The sequence below is a fragment of the Myotis lucifugus genome, unplaced genomic scaffold, assembly GCF_000147115.1.
Source record: "Myotis lucifugus unplaced genomic scaffold, Myoluc2.0 scaffold_83, whole genome shotgun sequence".
Taxonomy (NCBI): domain Eukaryota; kingdom Metazoa; phylum Chordata; class Mammalia; order Chiroptera; family Vespertilionidae; genus Myotis; species Myotis lucifugus.
In genome coordinates, this window is record NW_005871131.1 from 2,821,248 (window position 1) to 2,847,965 (window position 26,718).

Genomic DNA, 26,718 nt, shown 5'->3' on the forward strand with positions numbered 1-26,718 from the left:
AAGTATTGACTTGTCTACATAAAGAAAAACACAGTTCACAAGCATCTAGCGAGAAAATAGCAGGCTGCCTGCAGGAAGCACCAACCGGACTGCCCCGGGAACCAGCAGACGTAGCAGCGCCTCCCACGCCCGTGTCTGAGACAAGGCAAGCATCTGTGTCTACCATCTTCCCCACCCAAGTCCCATTTTTTGTTGGTATAGTTGGTATTTCAAACCAAAATACTTTTGGTCTTTGCACTTTACCCCTTTTATTTTTAAAAGCCACTTTGACATGTGTGTTCTCTGAATCCGTGGCTTATGACCATAGTTTGTGATGTTCAAGACCAATTCAGGAAGAGGATCTGGGCCAAGAAGAGTGCCGATGGGAGCAGAATACTTGTCCAAAGCGCAGGGGAGCTGGGCACAGACCACACTGAAGGCTTTCCAAAGTGCACAGCCCAGAGCAACTGCGTCAGAATCCCTGAGGTGGGGCCTGGGTGGGTGCCCACTTGGTTCTCATGGGAAGCTCAGGTTGGGTGGGGACCCACTGACATTGACCCTACAGGCCCTGGCGTGTGGCATCTAGACAGGCGACTGGAGAGGCAAACCGAGACATCATCACGCTGCTGCTGACCACAGCCAGCCCACCACCTGGCCCTCCTCTGCAGGTCCCAGTCAGGGCTGCTCACTGTGCTGACAGTGGCCAGGGAGGTACAGGAATGAGGGGCATGAAGGGTGTAAGCAATGCAGACATTAGTGAGCAGTTTACGAAGGGGATTGCGTGGACTCTCTGGGAATATGGCCTTGTGTAGTTAGGTCACCTAATCCCTCCCCGGCTCCCGCAATCCAGAAAGCTAGATTTAATGTGCTATTTGCAGGTTTCGAGGACCCTGTGTGGGCCAGCCATACTGGCACCCGGGCCACAATTGACTTGTAGGTTCTGTTTTGCATCACAGGCTCCGATTTTTCAGGTCTGCAGAAATGCTCCATTCGCTTTCATCAAAGAAACCCTCTGTCTTCTCAGAAACAGCAGATAGAAACCTAGATGCTTCAAATTACTTTCATCCTTAATTTGTTAAGTTTTTAAAAATCCAGTCAGAACACCCTGAAATTGAATTGCTCCCTGTCAGTTCTGTTCACCCAGGCTCTGTGCAGATGGCCAGTGAGCCGTCCTTGGGCACTCCACATGGCGGAGCACATGCCCCCAGTTTCCCCCTATGTGTCTGAAGAGAAGCAGACACACTCAGAGCCTGGTACCCTGGACTGTCACTTCTGAATGACAGGAGAGGTGGAACACTGGGGCTCCTGCATGTTCGGTGGGACTAGAACATGAAGGGACCCAGACGCCAGAGCCGGTTTTGCGCCTCCTCTCTGCTAACCGCGATGGACTGTGAACTTACCATGCACCCGGCATGGTGTTTCGGTTCACAGTTAAGCAGTGGGTCCTCCAGAGCTGCCTCTACACGGGCAGATGATAAATAGATGAATCAGGCATTGGTTCTATTTCACATTCCTGAAACCAAGCCTCTGCACTACAAGGGCATTTGGATTTGCAGAATCCCTTCTTTCATTTGTCAACTATTGCTGAGAGCCAGGTTTGTGCCAAGTCAGCGTGCTGGGCACCAAGAACAGACAGAGAGCTGCCCTCAACTGTGCTCTGGCTGGGACAGATGCAACATATGTAGTGACGACTCCCGTTCAAGAAGGCAATGGGCAGAGGCAGTTCCTTCCTTCTAGGAGCTGCTGGCCACACTCAGCAAGATTCTCTGAAGATGCTCAAATGCCTCACCAAAAAGCCATGTAAGAGTCTTCCAGGGAATAATACATGCCCCCCACACCCTGTAAGCTATGTTCTCAGGAAGGAGACCAGCAGAGGCTCCCCCAAAAGGAGGGATCTCAGAGGGGAACCAATAAAAGGAAGAGAAATACATGCCCAGGTGCTGATGTCACACTCGGGCACGGTGCATGTGCAGATTCACACTTGGGAACGGTGAACACGCTGATGTCACACTCGGGCACGGTGCACCTGCTGTTAGTGGGAAATGCAGCCCCTGCAGCTTATCCTGCAGGGAGACTGGGTGTTTTCACTGCAGACTTTCTGCTGTGGCAGCTTCTAGGGACAGAGTCCAGCTAGTAAGGGAGGTGGTACCAGCTCCCTGGGGACACTCTCCCTTACCCCCCACCCCATGCCACCAACCTAGACACATTCTCCAGTTCTCAACCTGAGTCCACAGAGAGAGCCTACCCTTCCCTCTCCTGTCCCAGCTCCCTTACCCTTCCAAGTGTGAAAATGCACTTTGTAGTTGTTTGCTGAAGTCCTGGCCTGCGGGCTGTGGGCTCCTGGGGGGCAGGGACAGGGCATGCCTGTCTTGTTCACAGCCACCCAGGGCAGACTAGCTGAGGGCTTCCTGGCAAATCAGGGGGCTCCAGTGCTGAGGAGACCCCCCTGGTTTCCTGGAGGAACTGGACGAGGCAGGGGAAGCCGAGGCTGTCGGGAGCCAGCACTTCCCACCCACCTCCCTCCTGGATGGCTCCTCCACACCGGCCTTCCCTCCTCTGCTGACCATCTCAAGTGAGAGGCCCCCTAAACAGCCAGTAAAACCCCAAACTGCATATGCGACATCAGAAAATACTACCGGGGACTGTGAAAGAGCTGTGGGCAGTCAACACCAAATCCAGACCCAAACCCAAACCCAAACCCAAACCATGTTCCCTGTTCTTGGCTCTACTCGTCCTAAATCCTTAAGACACCCTTTTCCTCTATTTCAAATTGATTTTTCTGTAACAGATCCTATTTAAAATGTGTGTTCCCTTCGTATTGTAAAGAGAATCCCGAGGAACCATTATTTTTTCACACTTAACACAGAGCCAAACAGCTGCTTTGTTCCCAAATCACATGGCACGTTTACTATCCCAAAGATCAAAACTGCCATGCATCAGGAAGTTTCTGCAGAGCCAAAGCCAGCCGACACGGTCACTGTCTCCCCTAAAAGTAAGTGAGGATCCCAGGAACCACGCATCCGCTCCGGGATGTGCTGGTGCCACACAGGGGAGTTCACCCTCAGCACCTCGTGCCTCCAGCCACTTGACTCGGCTACAGTGTGTGGCTGAGCACTGTGCCTGCGGGACCAAGTCTCAAAGAGAGAAATCAGTACAACGACATTATGCTAAGACTCAACTAAACTACATTTAATAGTTCCTTCATGACCCGTAAGTCCTCTCAGATGGCTACACTATAAGATGCGGCCACTAATATTCATTATCACATTAACATATGATCCCAATATATAAAAGCATCAATCTAATAATATATTAGCCAATTGGGACATTGGTTTAGAAATAGTGTGCCACAGGAAAAAATACATCGGTGACCAAGCCTGTTACTTAACCTTTGCAATTCTCTCTCTTGTTTTTCATCTTCCTCAACACAGATTCCTGCTGACCCCACGGTCAGTGGGGGTGTTTGGGGAGCAGAAAGAAGGCCAGTGTGAGTGGCAGAGTGCCAGGGCAGGGAGGGAATGCACCAGCTGAGGCTGGGCAGGCAGGCAGGGGATGGAGCATGCCAGGCCTTGTAAGCCTAAACCACACATTTTCATTTATTCCCGTACAAAGGGAACTGCCCAGAGGGACTTAGGAAGTGAGTGTATGAAGCAATTCACATTTCATGAAGGTCACTCTGCCTCACTGATGCATGATGCCATGTGCCCTGACTGGACCACAAGCCCCTCGGCGATGGGGAGAGTGCACTCCTTGCTGCCCTCACCTCACACACTCACACGGGTTTCACGCCACCAGCTCTCACACTGTTGTGTGCAGCAGCAGCATCCCCAGGAAGCTCTTTCAAACCCAGCTGCTGGACCCCCCACCTGCAGAGTTTCTGATTCAGAAGGTCTGGGTGGGGCCCAAGAATCTGCATTTCTAACAAGGTCCCAGGTGATGCTCAGAAGCCCTTCCTGGTCCAGGCAGGGCACTTATCCAGAGACACAGAACCATGAACAGACTGATGAATTTCAGAGAGAAGGTGGGAGCAGGGTGGGGGTGGGGAGGGCGAAGCGGGGGGAGGGAGATATTAACCGGGGAACTTGTAAGCATATATGCATAGCCCATGGACACAGACAAAAGTGTGGCAAGGCCTGGAAGAGGTGGGTGCAGGGAGGAGGGGGGTCAATGGGAAAGAAAAAAAGCAAAAGCAAAGGGGACATCTGTAATACTTTCAACAATAAAGATAGATTTAAAAAGAAAGAAAACTCCATAAGTTAAAAAAAAACAGACAAATCTGTTTGCTGAATAAGTAAATCAGTCAATGAAGGGACATGAAAGTGTTTTCTCCAGCAAAACAATAGAAACTATCAGTGGTTTGAGTTCGACCTTCGATGGCAATCATTGATTCTAATTTCCCTTTTTCTTTTCTAAAACGAGTCCTTCGCCAGGTGACAAGGGGACTACGCTGCATGCAGAGGAACTCCGAGAGGAAATAGATGGTGACTACACAGGATGAGACGCTTCAGACACTGCAGCGCCACGTTTAATTATAAATCAGATGCCACGCAAAGATTTTTTTGTTTGGATGGTAATTTCTGTAGGCAGTAATCGCCTGCCTCAGTCCAGAAAGGGTGTGAGGTGGGGAGGCATCCCTGGTGCCGTTCCAAACCGAAAACGAAATGCGCTTTGCCTGGAATTCATGGCCAAGCCCACCGTGGCCCATCCTGCCGGGGTCAAAGTGCACAGCGTTGGTGAGCACACCCACTCTAAGAAGAGGTGTCCTGTAACATTGCGACAACTGTGGGTGGTGCAGGTGGGTACTGGGCATATCAGGGGAGCACTGTAAAGACTATGATTGTCTAACCACTCTTCTGTACACCTGAAACCAATGCAAAATAATATCGAAAGCAAACTGTAATGGAAAAATAAACATAAATAAATAAATAAATAAATAAAAGGCATGAAAAAAAAAAGAAGAGGTTGTTCAAACTCTCCTTCTTGAAGGAACCCTCAAAGGTTCCAGTTTAGATGTTTAGGATGACAAAGCAGAGATGCAACTGGTGGATATAAAGTAAACAGAGACTCAGAACCAGCAGAGGAAGAAAATGCTTCAGACCGAGGAGAGACCACGCTGCAAGAAGCAGCCGGACTCTGAGAGCTCCCCCTGCCCGCCACAGTGAGGCTGTGGTTGCCACATGCAAATGCCCATCCACCCAGAAATGATGACTGGACTGCGGCCCCACCTACAACGGGCAGTCCAAACTTAGGGATGGCCAGGGGTTTGCGGGTTCCTTAGGAAGCCCTCTTGCCTGAGGCCTACATGGTCATAGGTTCATATTCTGCTTAGGGAAAAAGCTGGTCAGATATACCGGAGATTGTGGAGGGCTATAATTAAACACCGAGGCGTGGTCCTAAACAAAATCTCATCTATTCAGGAGTTATTCAGGATCTCATGATCTAGGAAGTTGACCCGGGAGAGGGGATTCAAAACATCAAAGCAAGAAAGACCACTGAAAACCATAGATGTTAAAGAGCAAATAACAACTAGAATAGTCATGAAGCAGGAACCAATGAGTGAACCGTACTCTCTGTCCACAAAGCAAGACACAAACAGCACAAGGCCCGTGTGCCAATTTGCCTCATGTGGGTGAGGAACCTGGGTTCTTGTTCTATGCTGGTGGGAATCATGGAACAGTCTACGAATTAAATACAAAAATAGCTATCCCTACACACCAGGAAAAACTGAAGTGCGTGCGAGCCCCCGAATGCAAGGTCAGAGGCAGATTCTCTCGGAAAGCCCGCTCCCCACGGCATTTGCAGTTACCCACCTCCAAAAGGGTACAAGTAAACACCGGACCTGCTCTGGCGTTACACTGCCACGGCTCCTCCCGCTGGCTCCCTCCTCTTCTTCTTTAAGACAGGTAAAGGTGGATCTCTTGAAGGAACTGGGGGCTCCCACTCTAGGCAAAGGTTGGACAGGTGATCAATGTACAGCATGAGATTTGACTGTGCCTCCGTGCCTCCAACAGAGCTGGATCATCTGGGGCAATGAAAATTATAAGCAACAAGAGAGCGGTATTAACAGCAAGGGTAGGGAAGCCCACACAGCACACACCACGAAGCCCTACGACACCCAGCGACCATGCCTCTCCTAATTCAGTCATTCCAAACACACTCATCAAGCACTGTGCCAGGCTCCGGGGATATAGGAGTGACAGATAGAAACACAAGCCCGGTCCTCATAGAGCTCATGGGCCGTTTTGAACAAGGAGACAAGCAATTAAAGGACAAAGGAACTTAGAAGGAGCATAAAGCAAGGGCAGCCAACCCAGACTGCTGGTCAGTGATCATGGAAGGCTTCCTGGAAGAAGTGACATTTAACACGGAACCCAGAGGACCCATTTAGTTAGCCAGACAAGTTTGGGGTGTGTCCAAGAGTCTGAGAACATGCAAGAATCTGAGATGAGAAAGCATGGCTGGTGTGAGGGGCTGAAAGCCCTTTGTTCTCGGCCATTCTCCAGCCTGTAACCCTCCACCCAACCAGAGCACCAGGTCTGGGGTCTGCAGCTTTCATCACAGGCTGCTCCTCCAATCCCCACAATCCAGTCGTGTTTCGACCTCTTCAGGTTGGGATCTCAGGAAAGGAAAGAACTTGGAAAATAGTTTGTTCTCTAAGAACATAGAAAAGCAACCACAATGCCGAGTTGAGCACTACACAATGGACCCAGCCATCTGCTTTCTTCACACCAGCATGGCGGGTGAGTGACCTGCCATCCTCATTCCGGGCAGTCGGAACAAGACCCTGGACTGCACTTGGCTTCTTCCCTTTGGCTCTCACTTTGCCCTTCCCTTTCCTCCAAGGAAATCGCAGGGGGAGCAAGAAGGAAACCCAGAAAGCTGATGAAGCCAATCTTGCCAGGGGCCTCCATGCAGGAGGACACAGCAAAATAAACAAAAACCTGTGCAAGTCCCAGTAGCTTGAGTGTTGCCCGGGGTTCTAGCTGCCTTTGCATGAAAGAGACCATGGAAGGGGATGGTTTAAGACATGGCGATAAGTACGCGGTCATTTTACCAAAATGCAGTCCAAAGTAGCTTCCCTTTACATTTTCATATTATCATATCATTCAAGTCCTGCAAACACAGAGAACCCTCACTTCTAAAAAGCGGAGCACGCAGCTATTTTTCAGACAAAGAAAGGATGTCTTTTTAAACCGATGACAACACAAATTTGTTTAGGTTTTCCCTCCACTAAGTAAGTAAGCAATTAGGTTTTTTCCAATAAAAATATCCCCGTGCATGTGCAAACACCAGAGGCAATCATATAATTACCCTGCCCAATCAGATTCAATTGCTGACAGTTGAGTTCCCACTGCTCATTAACTTCAGATCACAATGGGGTCTTTACGGAAGCCCTTTCCCGTCTCTTTACAAAGGTCCCTGTGATGCTGTGAGCAGTCCCAGCACTACCTCATGTTGGATAATCATCCCAAAATGGCCAGGGCCAAGGCCAGCCTACTCTGACTTCCCTCTGAAAAAATAAAAAGAGAAACTCGAAGAAAGACTGGCTCAAACACCCTGGCTTCATTTGGGGATCCCACTTCTAAATATAATAGTAACCTTTCACCCCCACACTTTAAGTGCCGTAATTATATAATTAAAACCAATTATGTCATTTAACAGAGATTTTTTCAAGATCCACAGCAAGCCAATTACCTCACTCATTGACCTCAGAAGATTTCCCTCACTGACCTGCAACAATGAGGATTGGGATAAATTTAGACACCGGCTTCCGAAGTGACAGCCATGGACCAGCTGGGTGGGTTGTAGCTGGTCTAGATTCTTCTGGATTCTAGAAGCTGAACTGAATTCATTGGCACCTAAAACAACTACTCGTGTGCACTCGATTTTCAGAACCACCCTAATAGCATTACTACTTCCATGATGCAAGTTATAAAAAGCAGGCAGGGAGAGAGCTGTGGGGTTATCTCAAACTATGCAACCAGTTAGCGGCAAAGCCAGGCACTAAGGACAAAGTCAGGGCAAGGGCTTGAGTCTTCCACTGCAGAATCCAAAACTTCTTAACAGCAAGTTGTGTGTGTGTGGGGGGGGGGGCAGTATGTGTGTGGGGTGTCTGTGGGGTATGTGTTTATTGTCCTGGGCATCCATTCTTCCTATTTTGATGATTTCACTCCAATTTTTCTTCTTTTTTTTAAAAAAAAATATTTCTTTATTCAGAGAGGAAGGGAGAGGGAGAGAGAGATAGAAACATCAATGATGAGAGAGAATCATTGATTGGCTGCCTCCTGCATGTCCCCTACGGGGGATGGAGCCTGCAACCCAGGCATGTGCCCTTGGCTAGAATCGAACCCGGGACCCCTCAGCCCGCAGGCTGACACTCTATCCACTGAACCAAACCTGCTAGGGCCCCAATTTTTCTTTAAGGCAACACATCTGCCCCACTTCCAGCACACATGGGTCACAAGAGACTCAGGGGTGTCACCCCAGCCTCAGCCAGTCAGCTCCTAGCATCCCCCTGGCCATTGGTCAGGGATGAGCATCTGACCCAATCAACGCCAATGAGAGACACTGTGACTTTGCTGAGAATCCTGGGAAAGAGTCTCCCTCCTCCTCAGGGGGCTTGGATGTGAGAGGAGGTGAGGCTGGCTGGTTGAGCAGCCAGAGAGTGAGGGAATGGAGTCAAGAGACGCAGGGAGAAACTGGTTCCGGGAAACTACCTGAATCCCTTCGCGTGGACAGCAGCAAGCAGCATTTAGGCATATAGAGCACCACCACCTATAGCTCCATTACAGGGATGGAATTAATTGACCAGCCTCTGGGTCCTGCCTCCTGCTCACCACATAGTCACATGCCTCTTATTTCTGAGTTATTTAAAGAACATGCCATTTTATGGGCAAGAGGAAGCACTTTAATCTGCAAAATGATTTTTATCACAAACTAAACATCCTTGTAATGTTTGGGTCCTCTCTTTGGTCAAAGTTGTCTCTCCTTGGAGCTGAGACAGCTGTTGGTGCGGCGAAGGCCTGCCTCGACCTTGCACTTTGCCCTGCTCCATGGTACTCTTCTCCTCTCCAATTCCTGGGTCCATATGGGATGTAAGACACCAGGGCGTGTGTACTCATCAAAATGGAGCACTTTCTTTCTTTATTCCCAGGCCTTGAGGAAAAAGAAGAAAAGAATTCCTCTAACGCAGGATTTGCAACCTTGGTTCTACTGGAGTTGGTCCTTGGAACTGCCTTATAGGATGTGCAGTAGAGTCCTCTGGCCCCTACACACCAGAGGCCAGTAGCACCCCTCTCCCCGAGTTGGGACAACCAGAAATGTCTCTCACATTGGCCAAATGTCTAGGAGTCTGGCCCAGATCATCTCTGGTTGAGACGCACTGCTTTAATAGAACGTTTGAGGTCTGTATTGGATTTGCCTTGCAGCATCTTTGAAAATATAAGCCCGTGTAGTGCTGTGGTGCCTTCTACTTAAAGTGTGAAGAGCGAGGGAACCACACCCTCACTAGAACTTTACAAGAGCATGTGGGGTACCCACGGAGGAGTGCTGAAGGAACAGGAGCTTCCACTATGGCAGAACTGCCTTCCATGGGGTCTCTGAAGCCACGTAAGACATAGTGACCCCTTAAGGACCAGGGTGGGAGGGAGGGGAAACTGTATCAATAGAAATACTTTTACCTAAAGACCAGGCAGTGGAAAAGGAGGTGGAGGAGAAAGTTAGAAATGAAGAACAGGCATCAATAGGGAGAGAGTTCCAAAGTGGGCATTTGAATTCTCATTTCCACAGGAAAGACAATGAAACCTTAAGACTGTTGCTGGGTTTCCTGGATTCAGGTTCAGCCAAAAACGTGGAAGAGGCTGGAGTCAAACAGAAACGATCCCTCCAGCAAAGACCTAAAACTCACTCCGCAGAGAAAAAGCCCAAAATGGTAAAGCCTCACTTATTTGGACAAATGTGGGTAAAGACACTTAAAATAAGCAAAATTGAAGGATTTATCGACAATATCTTCAAGGAAAGGCATTTACTTGCTTTGCAGGGCTCCTTCCTTTAAGAAGTTAAGGTCAAATTCACTTAATTAGCATATGCATTGGCTTGCCTTCAGGAAGGCCTTTGAATTGGTTTGTCCTCTCAATGAGCTAATTAGTTATATCCTCTCCCAAGCAGCACCCAGGAACTCCACAGGGGACTCTGATGAGGCTCTGCTTCAAGGCACAGACTTCTGCACACCCCCAGTACTGATTTCTGATCAAGTCTGTCCGAAGAATCAGGTAGGTTTGTGTGTGAGGACTGGTCTTTGCTGGGGCTTCACTGGAAAATGTTTGGGTTCTAGCAATTTCCCTCACCAGAAGTTCCAACGCCCTGGGGTTGGAGATGTGAATTAGGGACATTAAAATGATCAGAGTTAGGCCAGCACAGCTTCCTCAGTTCCCAGGCAGCTCCCCCTCCAGCCAGCCTGCATCCTGTTCTGGCTGCCCCATCCTCTGGCCCTGCATGCTCCAACCACTCTCACTTCTCTCCTGCAACCAGTACAATCTGGCTGCTAGGGTGTGACTATGTCTCAAATGGAGAAAGAATAAGAACAAAGGAGTCTCTGAGGAGACTTGGCCCTCTTCCCATTGTTATTTCAGGCTTATTAATTTTTGTTTTGGTGAAGAGGTAATGTTTAAAACAAACAATAACAGAAAAATAGAAGTATTCGTCTGGAAGCTCTGTAGAGCTCAACAGGGACTCTTACAAGCTGAATAATGAGCTGTTCTTTGTAGAATTTAGTAAGTAAACCTGGAGGAGCTAGTCCTCAACTCTTGATACATAGAGAATGAGTTTCTCAGGGCATCTTCCTATGGCTAAGCATCCACAGCCCACCCCACTCTACTGGTTATTCACTTCGCAATAAAAGAGAAGAGCAGCCCCCTTCCAGTCTAGCTAGCACTAAAGCCACAGGATGGGTTCAGTGGGTTTTGAGGGAAGTGCCTCCTGACTGAGTCTACTCACTACCCACTTACTTTTTTACTCTGAGTTGCAGACTAATTTGAGGATATGATAAACACCATAAATCCACTCCTCAGAATAAAGCATGAAAGTGCCTAGATCAAATATTTTGTTTGTACCAAAGACATTAGTCAAGACAGGAACATGGGTCTGCTTGAGCAGACATGTGCCATTATTTCCTAAAAAACAAACAAAATAACCCAAGGCTCTAGATATAGCTTAAGACAAGTGCTGCCCGCCCCATGTCCTTCTCAGCATGAAATGTAAGAGAGGCAGTCAGTCTCGTTAGGGTAGCAGGTGTCACCACAGGTCACCCTCATAATTGGTGACTGACCAAGATCACCAAGAGCAGCATCTCCTTGCTGTAGCAGGGGTGGGCCTTCCTCCCAAGGTCCAGCAGAGGATTGTCACAGTGCTGGAATCCGGGTGCCCTAGGAGGTGGCATCTAGAGATGAGCTTCAGGAGATCTAGAAAGTTTATGCATAATTTGATCTAGGCACTTTCATGCTTTATTCCGAGGAGTGGATTTATGGTGTTTATCATATCCTCAAATTAGTCTGCAACTCAGAATAAGAAAGTAAGCAATCGTTGTTATAAAGCTATCCCTTAATTTTAAAAAAAACAATTTTCTTAACTATAATTAACACATAATTAAGTTCATCCATTTTTCCGGGTAAAGTCCAATCTTGAGTAAATTGATAGAATTGTGCAACCATCACCACAAACCAATTTTAGAACAGGTCTATCACCTCTGGTCCTGTGCTTGTTTAGAATAAATATCCCTTAATTCTTGCAATAAAAGTTCCACGGTTGAAAGGGCTGATCCATTTCCCCTTCTCAAGAGCTGTACTAAAAAATTACTGGTTCTTGGTCTGAAATTCAAATCCAACAAGGTGTGCTGTATTTTTATTTGTGAAATCTGGCAACCCTAATCAAAGACCAAAGCAAAATTAAGCAAGTAAATCAATATTTGTATCTAAACATAAATGCACTTTTTGGGAGCACTATAAGTAGACATTCGTTATTGTATCAACTTTAAGCTTTCTGGGTTCAAAGATGGTTAGAACCTAGTTCCAGTTAGAGTTGAGGTTGAGAACTAAAGCTGCAGAAACAACCTGAAGAATTCTGGGCCCTCATTAGGTTATGTGCTGCATTTGCCTTGAAAGGTTAAGAAAGGGAATGTACTTGTTAACCTTGCAGCTCACAATCAAAACTTTAGGGGCACAAATTATAAGGAAATCATTTTTAACCCTTTGAAGGCTCACCAACCCCTTTGAGAAAATAGGATAAAAAGTTAAGAATTTTCTCCATAGTAAAATGCATGTATACACATTCTCAACATTTTGCATAGAATTTATTTTATTTTGGGGGGGGGGTGTCAAAAATTCTGTGACATTGGAAGGGTCTAAGAACTCCACAAGGGCCTGGGCAAGTTGATTAAAGCCATCCCAAATCTTATGCCTTGTTTTTCTTCCCTTCCATCGGAGTGGGAAGGGAGGAGTCAGGGCGATGGGACAGGAACTGGGTAAGGCAAGGACACTCAGACATCAGGGGTGAGAACTGTAGCAACTCACGGAACACCACGGCTTGAGGTTCATCATCCGTAAAATGAACAGATCAATGTTCATCGTCCGTAAAATGAACAGATCAACCAAGTCTGTTTTCACAGGTTATGTCGCTCACGCGGATCTAACTGGCAGGAATCTGAGAAGGGCCCTTTCAGATCCTGAAGCACTGCATGAGGTTTTGTATCAAAATCAGTTTCAAACCCACGGGATTATATGGTCCCCAAAGTCATCAGGGTTCTAAGTCATCAGATTATCTGACTGCAGACTCCACAGAACAGAGGTCAGGAGACAGGGGGGATTCTTTTTCTTGGAGCCCAAGGGGAAAGGCATTTATTTGGCAGGGACCGCATGAAGGACAGCCTGGTCCTTACCTCTTTGCAGTTCTGCACCGTGTCCTTCCTCCTTTGTGCTGCTCTCCCTTTCTCATGTGGAAAACTCAAACATTGCCCAGTTTTCCTTTGGCAAAATAACAGTTTTTCTCCAATGTCATGAACGTAATTTAGTTAATATCCTATTGGGTAATAAAGATACCCAATGATCTCTTATATCATTATATCATAACGCACCAACTACAATAGTACTCCAAATGGATAAAGGACATGGATGCCCAGCTCTGTGCTTTAGAAATAGTACCTTTTTTTGTGCCTTGAAGCACTTACAAAGTAGGTCCCAGGAATATTATGCCCATTTTTCAGAAGAGAAAACTGAGGGGGAAAAGTTAAGTGACTTATACGACTCACCCAGCTAGCCAACGACAAAAAGGGATTTCAAGTCCTAATGTCTACTATTCTACTATGTTGAAGAGATTATTTACGAAACTATGCCTTTAAAAAGACAAGGTTTTATTCATTTATTTTCTCTCGAAAACAAATAATCTACCACTTTAAGCAGATCTACCATGTGCATATTTATCACCTCAAAGGAAAATATATTATTGAAGCTTGGTCTTTTTATCTTATCCACCCTTGGTCCTTGAAACAGCACAAGAAATGTGTACAGGCTGTTATTATTTGTTGTCATAAGATAGTAGTGACACGCTGGGAAAAGCACGCTGGGAAAAGCACGCTGGGAAGCAATGCCCAGTACTCTGTGCTAAGACTTTTCTTCTTTAAACAGAGCTTGTTAAGTCACAGACAAAGTTGACAAATTTCATGGCTTAGTCATGGCTAACATATCAGATTTCACGGTTTGACGGAGATTAACAAGAAAATCATATTAGAGTTACAACTATTAGTAGATTCTTAGATATTTGGTAAGGAAACTCCAAGCTCTCCAAACTCTCCAAACTCCATTGCCCACTGCACACCACGGTCATCTTTCCTCCCCCCAAAAAGCTCTGGTGAATCCAGGGAGAGCAAATGAGGTCCTCTAGTGCCCTCAGCCCCCTCCTGGCTCCCTCAGTGGTGAGCCAGTGCCAGAGGGGATCCAGGGACAGGTCTAGCCTCCATGGAATAAAGCAAGGTTTAGCACTTATGACTCAATCCCTAAGAGTGCTGGGAGAAAAAACTCACACGCACCCTGTTTGTCCATAGCACAGGCAGTGTACCCTAACGTCACATGCCCTACGGAGAGGAATGAATGATCACAGTTGTGGAAACTAAGATAATTTAGGTAAAAATTAAGTCTTCACTTGTTCGGGAGGAGGCAGTTCAGCAGAGGCCTTGTTACAAGAGTGGCATGCAGGCCGACTTCAAAAAGCCTGCTGCCTGCCCAGCCATTTGGCCGGAGGGCTCTGCATATCCTCTTTCAGGTAGGAGCCCCACTAGCCTGTCAACTTTGCATAAAAGACAGCCAATTTGTCAGCCATTTGCTTTAATTCTCTTTCCCAGTCTCCCTCATGATAAACTCCCCATACCTCCTGGTCTTCAATATCATATATCTGACTGGAGGATGGAAATTCACTGGCGGCTGGGACCGGTTTCCTCCCCCGGCGACCCTCCTGGGTCTTATAGGATGTCCTTAATCAGAACCACATTCCTGGGCTAGAGGAAGTCCTCGCACAGACACTATGGCAAATTAGTTTCAGAACCTGGAGGTCAGATTGGGAATAAAAGCTGCAGTTATCTATTGTGTTTTCTTTAGTTGAGACAATTAAGGCGGGTGCCTCACTCTCAGGGAAACAAAGACCCGGGAAGCAGCAGCCCCTTAGGAAGGCTGCATGGACTGCGGAGCCCCACAGGCAGCTGTGGAAGTGGAGAGACTCCCGCTCCGGGCATTCTGGACTTGAGCAAGGATTTTCTCATTGACCCAGATAAGCTTTTATATTTCAGTAGCACCCTAGGTTGGTGAAATAAAAAATAACTTAAGGTATGACAAGTTTAGTCAAAAAATATAGTTGTCAACTAAGTGTGTGTGTGTGTGTGTGTGTGTGTACACATATACACAAATCTCTCTATTGCAATACATATGAGTGTTAGATAAAAAAGCATATTTAATCATAATAACAGTAATAACAGCTACCATTTATGATGTTCTTATGTGACAGGCACTGTGCTGAGCACTTTCCATGCGCTATTTCATTGATGCTCTCAACAAACTAGCATGGCAAGGACTATTGTTCCTATTTTACTGATGAAAAACCCCTTCAATTAGCCACAAAGTTAACCATCGAGCCATCGTTTGAACCCTGAGCCGGGCTTTGGAACCACTGGTGTTTGGAACCACTGCGGCACCCTGAGCCCTCGGCCTTCTCAGCAGTCCCAAGGTGTCTCTGAGAAGAAATACAAATTTCCTGGTGGGTGGGGATGAGGGGTACATGACTTCACTAACACGCGAGTGTGAAAGAGCTCTGCCTCCAAGAATGGGGGGTGGGAGGGTGAGAAAAGCAAGACTTTGTTGCAGAAACCCAAGACCCACCTCCTTCCCGGCTCTGCCCAGGACTAGCCTGCCTGGGGCCACTAGCAACCAGAAGGGCCAGGGCTTAGTGGAAATCTGTCCCCCAGCCAATTTCAAACGGACAGGCTGCCCTTCTCATGAATGGAATTGCCCTGGAGATTTGAGGCAAGAAACATTTCCAGTGTGCCTCTACCTTAACTAACACCGTGGGGGCAGCGAACAATTACAAAAGGAATGAACTTTTTCATCAAAAGCCCTTCCATAAAACCATTTCCCAGGAAATGTAACACAGCATGGAGCTGGCCGACTGCAATTTTCCACCAACAATGAGCATCGTGGGGCACAGGTACTATATTTAAACGATTTTCCTCCAGCTTTTTGGCAAGACTCCCTCTCAAGGAGACTCAGGGTTGGGCTGAGGTCTCATTCCCCTCCAGCCAGCGGGATTGGAATGTTTAATACAGCCCTGTGTCTTCAACACCCATGTGTAAAACGCCAATAAACAAGCCGGCAAAGACCTGCAGGCCTAATTGCCTTTTAACTCCACCAAGATGATAAACTCCCAGAGCAAGGAAGGAAAGACTCCCAGGGATTTAACAAGTTTATCTGCCTGCCACTTGAACATTTTCTGTCTGCCTACACTTCAGTGAATTCGCCAATAAAAGGATAAAAGGGCCCCGAACCTCAGACCCCTCAATGGCCCAAAAGCCCCAGATTCAAAACGTATGGCCAGCAAAAGCCAACCCAATAACCGAACCCTGTTCCACGTGTTTGTGAGGTCTGGAGCGGGGAGAGCGGGGCCGCTTGCCCGTTTCTAGCACCCGCCATTTCCTGTTTATTGACCACGGCCTACAAATCTTCACCGACAATAAAGAACACTGTTCTCACAAGGAAACTGGGAAAAGCAAGTCATCCAGAAACCTCTAAAATCCAGGTCAGGGGACTGTACCAAGCAGAGAGAAGCCATGTGGGTCCCGGTGGTGAGGAGCGGAATGTGATCATTGACGGTGATGAGCATCGAGTTCACTTCTGAGGGACATTTTCCATCTTTCCCTCCCTGAGCTGCCTTCCAGGGTCAGCATTCTAGTTGCTTTTGTTGCTTTGCACCCTACCACCCAGAACAGATCTGAGAACTCTGTACCAATTGGAGTTAAACTGGAAAAGCAAAGTAAAACAAAACCAAAAGACTTGGGGGTAGCACAGCAAGATGGTGCCATTCAAGACATAAACGTGGGGTGAGTGGGCATAACCACTCTGGGGCTACTTCAGAATATTTATCAATAGAAATGTGCAACTTCCTTTGTGGGAATTTATTCTAAAGAAATTATAGGATAAGTGCATAAAGGTAAAGCCCCAGCAGCCACAGCATTCGAACAGGAAACATTTTAAAAGAACTAAATGCTCATCATTAAGGACTGGTTAAGTAACACAACACTGCTATGCTCTGTAGTTACAAAAATGATACTGTGGGTATATATCAATTAGTGTGGAAAAGCGTCCAACATACAATGTTAAGTTCAAAAAGCAAGTTTTAAAGGCATTTATAATATGGTATCACTTTTTAAAAGAGCCTAGATATAGGTAAAAGACTAGGAAGACACATAAGCCCATCAAATCTCAGTATTTCTAGATGGTGGAATTCTGCAAAGACATTGTGGTATTTGAATTTTTTAGTAATAAAAATGTATTTCCTTTAAAATCAATGAGAGTACTAAAGCTAAAATATAAACTATCTCATCATCACCACCACCACCACCACTACTACCACCATCACCATCATCATCACCACCACCACTACTACCACCACCACCACTACTACCACCATCACCACCACCACCACCACCACCACCACCACCATCACCACTCTCTTGATCAACTGGAAGAGAATCACAACTGAAATAACTTATGGAAAGAAAGACCCAGCTTTCCTGTCTCAAAAAACATTAAAAGATTTGATCTTGATTTATTGGCACATACAATTGTTGTTGAAGCGTATTGTCCGACGAGTTGAGAATGAGTGGTAAAACTATAAGTGGGCTCAAAATTCCAAAGGGTGTATTTCCCAGGTGGCCCAGGCTTCTCTCTTCCCTCAAATCAGGATACAAATGCTGAGAGCTCCTCTATTAAGCCGGCTTGTTCCACTTAATAAAACAAGAGCAGCCCTAGAGTAGGGTGCTTGCCAAATGAAAAATCTGAAGCACTATTTTTCTATTAAAATCTCGTCCATGTTTTTCCTATTGGAACCTGGAAACTGGACAAATTCTGAAGGAATCCAAAGGAATTTCTTTAGAAAGGAATTCTGTTAACACCAAAAGCTCCCCAAGCACTACACAAAGCAAATGCTAGATTGCATTATGTTGAGATGTAAAAGCAGGGGTTCAAACCCAAAATGACCCCAGAAGGCAGAATGTGTCCTTCGCACAGGCTTAGTGTGTATCGGGGCTTATGCGTCTGTACACTGATCCCCGTGCATTTCTGCATCTCCCCGCTTCATAATTTCATAATCAATTCCAGATTTTCTATTTTTCTCACAGTGTAAGGCACGGGATTCTGGATTGGCGAGATGCAAGGTTTAAGGGTATGGAAGTGCCGTGGAAAGTATGATAAAAATAAAACCAAAACTGAAGTTTTGTTTTGTGCCCACTGAGAAATAACAAATTGAATGCGCACCTCGGGACCCATTAGAAACTGTCAGAACACGGGATTCATATTAGAACATGGACACATGTGCAAGCATCTCATGTGTAAAAGTGTTAGAACATGGACTTGCGCAAATATTAGAACATGGACATATATGTAAAAATTTCATGTGTATAACAGACTCTTTTTTGGGGAGTCCTTACCAATGAATGGAGCTATGGGAAGCTAAAAGCCTCGCTATGTGCTGTAATACATCAATGATAGGTCCGACTGCCAAAGCACTATAGTGCTTCTCTCAAAATTCAGAACTCCGTCCCGTCCCTGATAAACAGGGTAGGAAAGGTCAGGTTAATCCAGGGTAAATTCATCTCTCCAGTTCAAAGACACTGGCCTCTCTATGGGCTTCAATTGGAGGTTTCTTTGAAGGATTGTTCTCAAATTCATTAAAGAAATTTCACTGACTTCACAGACTTTGTCATTAAATAGATAACCTGAGCTCTTCATTGCCCTGCAAAATGACTGTTCACCTTTGAAGCTCTGCAAATTGGGATTAAGCTGGCTGTTTGCCTTTTACCCGGAAGATGACTCCACACCATGGATTCCTGAGCCCTGGGCAATCACCTGGTTGATCAATGATATCAGATGTATCGCTCTAATGTGTCTCTTTCAAAATGCACACCCTTTCGTGGGTTGGCTTTGTTATAATTGTTGCTTTGGATGTAGTAGTACTGCTTGGCACTAATGCCCCCCCCCCCCCTCAGTAAAAACCTTCACGGAATATATCACGTTTTAAAAACCCAAGTTTAATTTTCAAGTACATGGAATTATTCAATGCATCAGCTCCCTTCTCAAAGGCCCAGAGGCCGAGGCATCTCATCAGACCCTGGCCGGCTCTTTGGAGCAGCATTTTACTTGCTTTTCCCAATGACTCTGCACATTCCAGAGAGGGCTCGGTATAAACAAATACCCCAGCCTTCAGCTTTCACCCTCTAACCCCACCGTCTGCTTCCTGCGCATCCCGTAATCTAAAACATCTCCTCCTCACAGGTATATGGTCTTGGATTTGTCACGGTGAACAGGAGACTTTACAAGGCCAATAAAATGACAGCTGTGCGGGGGGACGAGGTGGCTTTTACCGGCTCTGAAACACCACTGCCTTTAACTCCCAGGGATCAGGAACTTGAAAGCACTCGGATTCACTTAGCTCTGTGCTTGTCATAAAGTTAAGGCTAATCAGATTTCCCCCAACTTGCAGCCCTATCCTAAATCCCCAAGCTTCTCCTATGCAAACTTAACTGATGGAAGATGTGATTATGCCTTCTCAGGTCGTAAATTCTAATATTTGTAACATAACTGTTGTCATTTAGGTCAATTAAGATGCTTTTACTGGCTCCGAACAACTACCTATGGGTCTTGCCCAATACCCTGACGGTGGTTTATGACCCTAGGGTGACTTTATCTCCTAGGGATATGAAAGATGGCTGCACGGAAATGGTCACGAGGCGCTTGAAGCATTTGCCCCATATTACAGTCAACCGTGCCCATTTCCAGTCTAGGTATCCCTGGAAGCTCAAAGCCCTTCCTTATCCATAAAAAAACACTGTCGGACTCTAAGATTCCCCCTACAGTTGATTTCTTTGATCACCTTTTCTCCCCCAGACACCTGGGAGGGGAGATACTGCCGGAGACACTCTGATAAAATTCCCCAGGGATGGGCATGCCACACCCAGCCAGGAAGCACCAGGCTTTCGCACGTACATACATCCCTAAGGACAAGTGGGCTTTACTTTCACCTGGGGCGGACTGCTTCCTCGTGACAGGCAGAGTAGGTTGACAGCAAAGAAAGAATGGAATGCATTTGGGGATTTCAAATAGACAGGCTGCAGCTTCTTTTCCCTTATTTACCATCATCTTCCTCAGGCTGTTTCTTCTTTCAAAAAGGCCCCTGGACCCCCACTACATCCCAGGCACTGTGCTAGGTGGGGATGCAGAGATCCAGGAATTTCAGGCTAGCTGTAGCCACAGAGGCACATGAATAAGTAAAACACAAGTGTTCACAGGCAAGAGAAAGTTCTTTACAGCCAATTCTGAAAGCACTGAGAAGTGGCATGTCTACGTTTGCATGGGAGGGAGGTGGTCAGGGAAGGTTCCTTGGGAAAAAGGATTCCTAGCCTGAAGCTTAGAAAATGCATGAGCCCGGCTGGTGGGGCTCAGTGGATGAGCATCGACCTATGAACCAGGAGGTCATGGTTCGATTCCCAGCCAGGGCACATGCCCAGGTTGCAGGCTCCATCCCCAGTAGGGGGTGCATAGGAGGCAGCCAATCAATGATTCTCTCTCATCATTGATGTTTCTCTCTCTCTCTCTCCCTCCCTCTCCTTTCCTCTCTGAAATTATATATATATATATATATATATATATATTTTTTTTTTTTTTTAAAGATAAATGCAGGAAACATCTGGGTCCATTGGAGGAGAAGAGCATTGCCAGCAAGGAGAGCAAGAGCAAAGCACGGAAAGGCATGGGACAGGTGCGAAAGCAAGCAGGCGGGTGTTCTGGGGCCTTGCATACCAGACGGACCGGGGTGAGCTGAGGCTGGAAAGGAGAGCCAGGGCTAGACCTGGTAGGGCTTTGCATTCATGCTCCACAAGCTATTACCTTTCCTGTTCAAAGGAGACCTGGCATAATGGCACCCTTTTCACAAAACCAACTGATACAGTTGAGGAGGAACTCTTCTCTTTCCCACCCAAATATGTTTGCCCCACACCTCCAGTAACAGCCAGCACCGTAAAATCCTCCAGTCTAACTTGACCAACATCACTCTTTGAACCTCCAGTCACACCTCCCTTGGTAGAGGACACTTTGCTTTTGATTACTATTTATAGAAGCCAGGTAAAATATCCCAGACTCTACCCGGCAAACGCATACTGACTGACTCCAGACAAGGCTCTGTCCTCGGATGAGTCAGATATGTGGAGGAGGAGGAGGAGGAGGAGGAGGAGGAGGAGGAGGAGGAGCAGGAGGAAGAGGAGGAGGAGGAGTGACCTCAGCACGCAGTATGATTTTGAGGTGCACAGCGACACACCTTGAGTCTTAAGATTTAAAGGGCTTTTATTAATTGGATTTTTTTTCTGATGATGATAATTTGGTTGGATTTGGCCAAAAACATCCAAAGAGCACAACATCTACTCGGCAACAGGAGGGTACCCGTGTGACAAATATGCTCCGGCAACAGCATTTGAAAGTCTGTGGTTGGGAAAGTGCAAGCTACCAGCAATGTCCTGAAATTAGCTGCTTACATGTACTGCAGGGACCCAGGGTCAGAAAGCGACGGTGTGGACCCAGGCAGTCACAAGTTTCTCAAAACGATCCAATTATAGCTCATTTTCAAGAGTAGCAGTTTTTGCCGCTGTTGAAAATTTAAAATACTTGACTTTGCTTGTTTCTGCATATTATCTACCTTGTTCCAAAATGGATTAAAGTGCCTAATACCCAACAGAAGAGGCTCTTATTACTGGAGAAGGGAGGAGTGAGGGCTTGAGTCACACCCCCCATGCAAAGATCCAACTTGTTCCAAGTGGGACTTGGATAGTGCTGATGAAATTTGTAATGCTTTTCTAAAATAGAATATTCTGACTTAACACATAATTCTCCAGGTGCTGAGTGACAGGGGAGGAGCCGAGAACCCATTTCTAGAGGAAGTCTGGGAACCGTGAGCTTCATTAGCTGCATAAAAATCTCAGCTAAAGAATTCACGCTGACTCATTTGTTCTCTATGCCCAGAAGGGCATTTCCCTGTATCTGACCCACAGGATAGTGCCAGGCAGCACAGTGCAGTGTGGCGGCACTGGCTCTACTGTTGATTGGCATTTCAGTTTCAGCATTTGGGAAAGTCACCCAATCTTTCAATTCCTCAGTTTCTCCGTCTGGACATGTAATTAATAGTAGTTGTCGCCTCAGAAGATTATTGTGAAGAGTACAAGAGTTCATACATGTAGACAGTGCTTGGTGTATTTTAAATGCTCAATAAATATTAGCTATAATGATTAATTTCTAGACCTTTGTTAAGTACAGAGAGAACAAAAGAAATAAAGAGCATTACTTCGTCGTAAGGAACTTATAGTCTCTAGATGGAAACAAAACCACCACAAAGGAAACCATTGTGATCAAGAAAAGGAAATTCTGGGGTAAATTAAGTTAGGACTCTAAGAGCCCCCGGAGGTCAGGAGAGAGAGATAATGACATTTACAACATTTAGAAGAGGCTGGATCCAATAGGTGGTTTAGACAGAAAATAGGGCATTTCAGATAACGGCAAACAATAGGCATGAAGACATGGAAAAAGAAATAAACAGTATATATTTTTAGAAGAGGAAAAAATACCTCATTATCTGGGAATAGTGGAAAATTCATAAAAACTGCCCAGGGGACCTTCGGGAGGAATAAGAGGACAGGGCAGAGGTATTGAGCCTCATGGGGTTGAAAATAGGAGGAGCTGGAGGGACGCAGAGAAGGTGGTGTTTTAGGTGAACCTGGCCAGGCATGCAGATGAGCTGGGGGAGTTCTGACCCAGGGAAACCACCGAGAGACCACGGGAGGGGTGAGGCGCTGTGGCCCGCACCAGACCAGTGCTGAGAGGACAGACAGAAAGTGGAGGCAGGGAGAAGGACCGCTGGCCGTGGCCAGTGACTAGACATCTGGCCCTGAGGTATAAATGCACAGGAGCGGGGGTTCCATGGGAGCGGCCTGAGGCCCAGCACTGCTGCCCACAGGCCTGAGCTCAGGGCACCGACTCAGTGTGAGTTCAGCTTCCTCCTTTGCACAATGCATGCAGGTGTTTACTTCACATGAATGACTCCTGGCTCATCCCCAAGTGGTCAAAACATGGTAACCATTTCTTCGGTGTTGGTATAAAGAAGAAAGAAAAAAACAAGAAGAAAACAGACGTTCTTCTAAGCCACTGCCTGAGACCCAGGCCTGGTCACTTCCTGGAGACCTCATTAACGTTTAACATCAGCCATTTAATGCCTCAGAGACAAACAGGTGTCCATATGAATGAGGACTCGTTTATTGTAGCTCCTTCAACACATACCAAACTCACACTCACGTCCATCTTGACATGGAAACCACATCTTTCCAAAATATATCAGACCAAAGGAACATGGCGATAACTTTGCTTCATTTAAAAGAAATAGCTTAAGATTAAAAAAGGTAAGTACTTTGCACTTTGTTTCATAAGAAGAGGGAGGAAAAGGGATGACACATTGTGCCAGTGATTACCTGCCCGTTTTAAGCCCTGTCAGCAACACAAAGACTTAAACCGAAGCTAAATCCAGGGCCCATTATCCCTCTAAGCCCCTGTGTTAACTCCAGGGACTGAAAGGCTTGTCTGCATTTCTGCGGGAGGTTCGTGGTGGGTTCAGAACACGTTTAAAGAAGCGCCCTATTATCTTAGGTAGGTGTGTTCTGAAGAATCTAAACTGAATGTTCTTTTGTTTTAGTTCCTAAAAATGTTTCTCATCCACCTAAGTTTCCCGAAGTCCACCTTGCACAATGCAAATTGTAGAGGTGGGTTGTGTTTGACTTAATCAGTCTGGAATGAGACGCTAAGGAAGCGGGTAACACGGGGAAATTAAATTCTTCATCAGCATGCCCTTTTGACCCTCGCCGAAGTGTCCTTGATGGCCCTGCGTGTGCCAGCCTTCGCTTCTCTGGTAAGCTGTGAGGTATTTGAAAACAAAGTTTTGAGAAAAGCCACAAAATCAAAGAAGAACAGGCAAAACGACCTGCTGCTGATTAGTGCTCATAATCAGCTCTGGTGGTCACCAATGGAAGGACTTGTGACCCTTCAAGGAACCAGCAGGAGAGAAATGATAGAGTAATGTCCCTATTTCTACTAAAGCATATCCCCCCAAGGAAGGGCCCCTCCAGTCCACAGGCTCTCCTGAACTATGGCATGCCTGAGCAATTATTTTTTCCATCGTTTATACATGCAACTAATACTATGACATAAATGAGCTTTTACAAGCCAGCCCTGCTTCCTTAATGAATAGCCCAAGCCAGCGATTGCTTTGATTGCGGAAGGAAATAAATGGCTTCTCAAGGTCCGTTGGATAAGGTGCCATTGGAAAAGGAACCCCTCAGATGCATGGAACAGAAGAATTGCTACTGCTCCCCAAAGGCATAAAACCCAATGAGAAATCCTTTAGCTACCACGGAAGTTCCACAAATACTTATAAAGTGTTGCCTGTGCATAAGAGCACAGGTTGTAGGGTCTCTTGGACCTGAGGTTCTATTCATCGTGTAAGACCCACATGCCCTTGGGCAAGTAACATCTCTGAGTTTCAGTTCCTAGTCTTTAAAATGGAGCCAATATTTACCTACCTCACAGGACATCATACAGGTCTCCAGACTAATGCCCATGAAGCATTTAGATTTCACCTGACATGTGAGAATCATTCTGGAATATTAGCTATTACTATTAACGTAAAATCCAGAAAAGCACAACCTTTACCCATTGGACAGTGTTGTTTCTCAGGCCCAGCAGTAAATTCTTCTCCGTGGAGAAATCCTCCCTGAATGAGGCAGGAACAAATCAAAATTGGGCTTCAGCTCCATAATAATGATGGGTCAACTGTTTCTTAAGGTATTTTTCTTTTTTCTGGCTCTATTTAACAATCATCTTCAGCCCAGGAAATCAGACTGGCCATATGGGTGATCCAGTATTGTCACTTCAATATTTTAAATACTTCAAATGTGTAGACAAGAGTAGAGGGAAGACAACTGGGGCCAAGGAGCTTCCCAGGCCCTTGAAAACCTTTTAGTTTAACTGCCTCACAGTCAAGACACCAGGAGGGAAAGTGTCTTGCATTGGGACACAGGTCATGAAAGAGACAGAGGAAGTACTAAAATCCTCAATCCAAGACTTTGTGGCCACTGCCATTTTTCATTAAGAAATGAGCTGTTCCTTGGAGGTTTGGTAGGAATTAACTGTAAAATCATCTGGACTTGGTGCCATTGTTTTTGGTGGTGAGGAAGATGGTGGGGTCATACTTTAGCTATTGATTCAGTTCTTTGGTTACTACTGTATTTAAGCTTGCTTTCTATTTTGCTTTGTGTCAGTTTGGGAAATGTTTATCTTGTCAGAAAACTGCTTATTTTATCTGTTTTTTAAAATGTATTGGTACGCCTGGCTGGTGTGGCTCAATGGTTGAGCATTGACCCATGAACCAAGAGGTCACTGGTTCGATTCCTGGTCAGGGCACATGCCTGGGTTCCAGGCTCGATCCCCGGTAAGGGGCATGAAGGAGGCAGCCAATTGATGTTTCTCTCTCATTGATGTTTCTATCTCTTTCTCTCTCCCTTCCTCTCTCTAAAATCAATAAAAATATATTAAAAAGTAAAATGTATTGGCAAGTTATTCATAACCCCTCTTATAATAAAAATGTCCATGTTATATCTGTAGTTGTCCCTAATTTTCTTCCTAACAAAGCATTTTGTACCTTCTCTACTTTCTCTGGTTTATTAAACTTAGATGAAGGTTAGACTATGGAAGACACACCCAACGGAACTTGCTGCCACAATGGAAACCTCTCATCATCTGCTTTGTACAATGGATGGACCTGCCCTGTCCACTAGCCATCAGCTCAATGTGAACCCTTCCCATATGACCAACAAGACTGAGGAACTCAACTTAAAATTTAATTTGAATTCATTTAAATTTAAATAGTTACATGTGGTTACCACATTGGATCTTTTCAAAAATCAGCTTCTTTTTCAGCTTTTTTGGTGGATCATGTCTTGTTATTTATTATTGTTGTTTTCAATTTAATTTATTTATGCCTTTGACTTTTACAAAAAATGTCCTTCCTTTCACTTTGTTTACTCTGTTTTTACGAAGACCAGTCATTCGTCAAGAAACAGACTTGGGCAGCGTTCTTTCAAGGCCCAAATTCCTTCTTCCTTGGATTTGAGTCCCAAAGGGTTGGTAGGAAAGGTCCATGAAAAGGTGATTGAAGAGAGAAGATGAAAAGCTAAAGGCCTCCCAGATGAAAGCCAAGCCTGAAACCTGGCTGTTAAGAATATTTTCTTCTTCCGAAAAATGAATGAGCTGAATCCAATGTGACACTAAAGGAAAATGAAAATGCTTGACGAGCAGGTTGTGGACCTGAGCTCCCATGTAACTGGATTCCTCCTTGGGACTTAAGGCTCCGACACATGATCCTTTGTAGAGAGGGTCCTGCCAGCCCTGCTGAAATCTGGACACCACGGGCCTTTTTATTTGGGGAATTTTTAATATAAATGGAGTTGAGAACCAGGAACTTAGCTCTCTGGGGATTTCTGCCATTTGGGACGAAGACGTGGGATAGAAGCAACAGGAAAAAGAAGCAGATGAACTACTGTAAAGGGACAAAAATAAATCTCCTGCCTGGAGGGAGTCGGTCTCCAGGCCTGAAGACGAGAACCCCCTCCATAAAGCAAGAATTCATTACACTTCCCGTCCCCCCGGCCTCACTAGAGCTTGAGCCAACATGCAATATGTATTGTGAAGCTCGGTATCAGAAGGGATGCCAGGGCAGGGGGTGACGGCGAGGCCGCAGCTCCCAGAGATGACTAGAGCCCCTGAGCGGTGAACTCTGGAAGGCTTAGGCTGTTGCTGCTTTGATGCCTGGGGTTGGGAGGAATGGGAGAGGCTTACTCCAAAG

General features: G+C 46.0%; 1 protein-coding gene across 2 annotated transcripts in view; it reads right to left on the minus strand.

Annotated features, from left to right (window-relative positions):
- The window catches only part of ERC2 (ELKS/RAB6-interacting/CAST family member 2), an 869,271-nt gene that overhangs the window by 94,693 nt on the left and 747,860 nt on the right, over positions 1 to 26,718 (minus strand). The window contains exon 18 of one of the 2 annotated variants that reach the window (XR_002829807.1): positions 5,819 to 6,001. The exons of the other annotated variant lie outside the window; for it this stretch is intronic. The gene's annotated coding sequence lies outside the window, so the exon portion shown is untranslated. The remainder of the gene's footprint in view (positions 1 to 5,818; positions 6,002 to 26,718) is intronic. 2 annotated transcript variants of the gene reach the window in all.